The sequence below is a fragment of the Coffea arabica genome, chromosome 5e (assembly GCF_036785885.1).
Source record: "Coffea arabica cultivar ET-39 chromosome 5e, Coffea Arabica ET-39 HiFi, whole genome shotgun sequence".
In the NCBI taxonomy this organism is placed as follows: domain Eukaryota; kingdom Viridiplantae; phylum Streptophyta; class Magnoliopsida; order Gentianales; family Rubiaceae; genus Coffea; species Coffea arabica.
The window spans coordinates 44263320-44268650 of NC_092318.1; the positions used below are offsets into that span (position 1 = coordinate 44263320).

A 5331-nucleotide genomic window follows, 5' to 3' on the forward strand; every position below is an offset into this window, starting at 1 on the left:
TAGGCCTAATTATTTCTATTTCCTTTTCACAAGGCAAGAAAAGATACAGAGTGTTCAGGAACGGAAATTCAAAGCATAGCTAAAAGAACAAGTCAACTTTTGCAATGTTTTTAAATTCGGATCGGAGAGTGAACCGAAAAATCTTTCGGTTGACGGTTTGATCGGTTCAACCAATTCGATTCTGGCTCAAAGGTTTAATAATTTTTAATTTATTTTAGTATTAAAAATTTTGAATAAAACTAAAATATTTATTTTAAAAAATAAATACTTAATAAAAATTGATTGAAACTCCCAATTTTTATTGATTTTTACTAGTTCATGACCGGTTCAATTAATTTTTGGGTTTATCGGTTGAACCGACCGTTCTGATCCGATTTTCAAAACATTGGCCTTCTGTTTGACAAGGGGACAAAAAAAAAAAGAGTCAACTCTTCTACTTGTCAGATCCCATTCACGGTCCCACAAGGATTCCCATTCACTATCCCATAAAGATTAACAATCTTAAACTGACATCTTACACAAAAGTTTCCGAACAAAACAAGAGACTGAATAGTAATGGGATCTCTTACCAAGCTCATAGATGTTTTGCTTTTTCTCTACTTTCTGTTTATTGCCTTAACAGCCCCAGTTACCGATGCACTAACAATTTTTCCTTCAAACCTTCTACCGACATTTCTTCTTGATTTAAAGAAGTGGTATATAAAAGAATTTGATGACTATTTGTTTGCCGAGAAGCCCCATTTCTTTGTTGGCCTTACATGGGTTGAACTTCTCTTCCAATGGCCTGTTGCTGTATTATGTGTTTATGGCCTTGCAGGTTCGAAATCCTGGTTCAACATAACTAGTTTGATCTACGGAGCATCCTCTTTAACTGGCTTGGTAAGTTTATCTATTGTCTGTCTTATTCAATGCATGCTTCCCCTTTAATCTACCAAACTTTTAATCAGATCATTATGTGAAATTGAGTTCCATTTTGAACAATGTCAAGAAAGCATCGAAGTTAATATGAATGTCAGTTCTTTTCAGTAGCCCAAATCAGACGTGGATGTGAAGAAATGTAAAACTAATCGAGACTGATTCAAATCTCAGTTCTAACCTTGGATAAATGATTTAATAACTTTAATTCATACTTGCTTTTTTGGGATCTGTCGTTTGCAGTTCATTTTTTTTTTTGGACATTATTTATCAATGATTTTCTTGTTCTTTGTACCAAATGTGTAATAATCTATGCAAATGTCATGTGGACCAATACGAGTAACTTTTCGTTGGAAGCTTCTTACAAGAAATGTTGAAGTGTCCCTAATATCTGAGGATCTCAACAATGTTGTCGATAAATTTATTCCTTTTTTTTTTTTGGTTTTTATTTTTGTTTTGGGACGGAGGTGGGGGAATAGAAAATGGTACATCGTATTGAACAAATGCTCAAATTTATGCATGCAACCTGTGATTTTTCTGAGTGGAAACGGTCTTTCCAAATCTACATCCTGGTTGATGCTTGGGCATAATTACCTATTGTTGAGCTAAGATTATAATCTTCTTTGATAACAAAACACATCCAGCAATCACTTGTTCGCTTCCTTCCATAGCAAATACTCCAATCCAGTAATATAATGACATTGTCCTCTGCTGGATTGCTAGATTGATTTTGTTGTGACGTGAAATCACTTTGAAATTAGCCGTAGTTGAATGGTTTTTCTTCAGATAGAATCTCCATTCTCCAATTCGAGTTTTCCCTTAGGTTGAAGTTCTTGAGTTTGTCTTTGATATCTTCCCAGATGTTAATTTGCCTAGCACTTCACTCATCGGGCTCTGCCAAATCCATGAAGCTAATTTTGGAATTTGATTTGAGAATATTGTACTATTTGTTCTTGTTTGCTATGTATTTCGCAAAAACTGGTTAGGAAAAGTAATTATAGACAATAGTCAGAATAAGTTCAAACTACTCTTTGGTAGATTACAAATTTTAACTATTTTAACTATTAGAATGTGTATATATATCATCAATCCCCTAGTTTTACATTTCTTTGGTTTTCTGATGTCTGTTGCCTATTACAGATTGCAATACAAGCAGAATTGATAGGATCTAAGAGAGCATCAACAAAGCCAATACTGATCTACCTGCTGCCTTTGCTTGTTGCTGTTCTAGCCATCTTACGTGGTGTTCTTTTATACTCTGGAAAGTCCTCCCCAATTGGCAAAAGACCTGCATTGAATCAGAAGAAGATGGCCAAAAATCATTGAAATTTGAAAGGTGGCTAAGAATTTCATTATTTAGTCGAGAAAAACTTCCCGAAAACTATTTTGCCTTAAAATTGCAGTATATTTGGACTTTTATGTCTTTATTTTTTGCTCGCTACGATCTTTCTTTCTTTCTTTTTTTTCGTCATCATCAATTTTATCTATACTACCCTACTCTAACCTAATCTAAGGGGGGAAACCTAACTAAGTCTACGAGATTGATGGGGACTGAACCATTATGAGACCAGACGAGTGCATTAAGCACATGTATAAATTTTTTTAAGAAAACCACATATTCCCACTCTATCAAGTCTTAAAGTCTTGATGATGGCCAAGAAAATTATGATCTTTCAGCTTATAGAATTATGGCATGAAGCATATTGAAATTGATAGTAGCTAACAAATTTATACAACTTTATACTAGCAAATTTGTGCCTTTCCAAAACAAATATGAAATACAAAATTCTTCCATTTTATACGGTTTTTATCTTTTTTAATTCTATTTATCTTTTTCTTTTGGGTTCGAATGGGCTAACTTTTAATGGGTTTGTCAGGGGCGTATAGAGCACGGTCTGCCAATTTATGGCCCAATAGATTGCACATTATTCAGCAGACATAAATATGTTACAAAGCCCAAATACAATTTTCTCTCAAAATTTTACGGTCTTTTTTGAAATTTGGAAAAGTAAATCGGCTTTGGTCCTAACTTGTCCTATTCTATGCCCTTTTCCACGAAAATCTGCGCATTGCTCGATAATGGGTTAATGAGGACTAGCTGTCTTGGTTGGAATTTTGGCGGCTGAGATACAAACAAGTAACAATTTGTCCCCAATTGTGATTCTGGTCAGATAATTGATTGCCGGTGAAAAATCAAATTTGGGGCTGGCCGGCAAACACCAACCATCAATATGGTTTAACCAGTCGCATTCAATTACTTTCAATCAACCACAAAACTAGAGAGAAATTAAGGGGGAAAATGGAAAATCCAATGATGGCTATGGCAAATTGGCAATTGTCAATTCAAGAACAGTGTGGCCAGACAATGCGAAATCACAAGTGCGCATGAGGGGTACGAGATTGGTTGTTGCGAGATTGGTTGTTACAACATGGTTGATGTAACAAATTATTGTAGTGAAATATGTTGTTTATATATTTAAGAAAATGCAACATGGATACGATACTCAATATTGCTATTATTATTAGTGAAAAAAAAGCACACCTTATAGTCGTACACTTTTTTTCTTCAAAAAAAAAAAAAAAGAGAGTTAAAAAAGTTGATAGTTCCAAAAGAAAAAAAGAATAACTTATTGGAAGTTTACTAAAATTGTATATAGTTTGTTTGTGGTTGTTACACAGTGTAAATCCATTCCTTTATTAGAGTAAAAATGGAATTACAAATAGTGACAAAAAAAATACTAACTCTGAAACCATCCCTCATGCTTTATAGGCTCGTTTTCGGTTGACAATTTCAACTGATTATAAATTCTGATTTTGCATAATTAACTTTTGTGATGTTTTCGGTCGCTTTTATATCTTGATTATAAATTTTTTAATGATAAAAAGCTAGAATCTATAATCACTCAAAGAGTAACTTTTGTTGATTTTGATTATTCTCTATAATCAATTTCTATAATCTAAAGCAACCGAGAACGAGGCCTATATTTAGGAAGATATTCTTTAATTAACCAGGGGAGGGGGGACTAAGGAGAATACAAGGGAAAGTACAGTTAATCATAATTCGTTCAAAAAGTGATATAATTTGAGAAGAGATTCCGGAGTTCGTTAGGAAGAAGTCAATATTTAACACGATAAATCCTTTTAACACTAATTTTACAATTGCTATAATGTGTGTTCTCCTAGGTTACTACATTTGATTAGTTTGAGGAACTCACAAAAATGACCCTTAAAACAAAAGACCTACAAAAATGATTACTATTTTCTTTCGTAATGCTTTTGCACATACTTCAACAATTTTGGAGCCACAAATTCTGAAATTGTTTTATCGTGGACGCCAATGGAAAGGAAAAGTATTCACAAATGTTGGAAAATCAACGATTACAATAATGCGAACCCTTGAAAGCGATGAAGCGTGTTTGATAATTACGTCTTATCACCAGAAAAAACAAAAAAAAAAAAAAAGGGAAAGAAGATGAAGCATGTTTGTTGTCTGTTGTCTGAAATTGTAGTGCAAAAAATATGAAATGTATTGGACATATGATCAACGAGACGACATTTTGCATGCTGCCAAGACAAAAATTTAGCGGTTGAGAACGTTTGTCATGGGTTTCCATTCCATTGATGCTGATTCCAACGATGGTTATGCAATCTCTGTGCTGTACCTCAGGATATTATATTTGAAGAATTCCAACGATGGTTTTTTTTTTGTCGATACGATAGAATTCTTATAATCTAAACTAACCTATTCTAGGGGGAGGGGGAGGGGATTCGATGTGAGTAGAAACTCCATCGAAATTGGTTAATGAAGACCGTCACATATTGTGACAATTTTTATGAAAGACAAGATTCGAACCATTGACCTCCCGCACCACCAAACCTAAAAAGGCTTGGGATGATCACTGGACCACTGAAAATTTTGATTAGCAATAATATTCTTGGAAAATAGGATGTAATAGGCCGTTTTGATAAACTTTGGCAATCTGGACATGAAGATAAAAATTAGAACTTATGCCCTCTTTACAACCCATTTCTCATATATTATTCTGCTAAACAAAACCTCTAACCGATAGCTCCTTTTCCCTCCCCTTCCACTTCTGTACTGCCTGATCTTCATTGCTTCCACCCAGGACCACAATCACCCTGCACCGCCTTATGGACCATGAAGAATGGCGGATCTTGTTGTACTTGCAAGCTGGGATCTTGGAACTTTCCCTTACATTATTTCTGTGACCGTGTTGATTTTCTCATCTTCATGGAGTATGGCACAAGTGCAACTGGCCTAAATCCTGGTCAATTGTGGAAACGAGTATGATTAGAACAGGAATTGAAAGTTTCTCAATCTTCAATTTGAATTCCAGTTGGTCAGAATTTGTCCAAAATTGATTCGTTTACTCTTTTTTTTTTTTGATAAAAACC

The 5331-nt window shown here is 34.4% G+C and overlaps 1 long non-coding RNA gene across 1 annotated transcript; it reads left to right on the forward strand.

Moving 5' to 3' along the window:
• Positions 1 to 564: 564 nt before the first annotated feature.
• On the forward strand, positions 565 to 2334 carry LOC140006589 (uncharacterized). The gene is made up of 2 exons (XR_011814304.1): positions 565 to 879; positions 2056 to 2334. It is a non-coding gene; the product is annotated as an uncharacterized lncRNA (long non-coding RNA).
• Positions 2335 to 5331: the final 2997 nt, after the last annotated feature.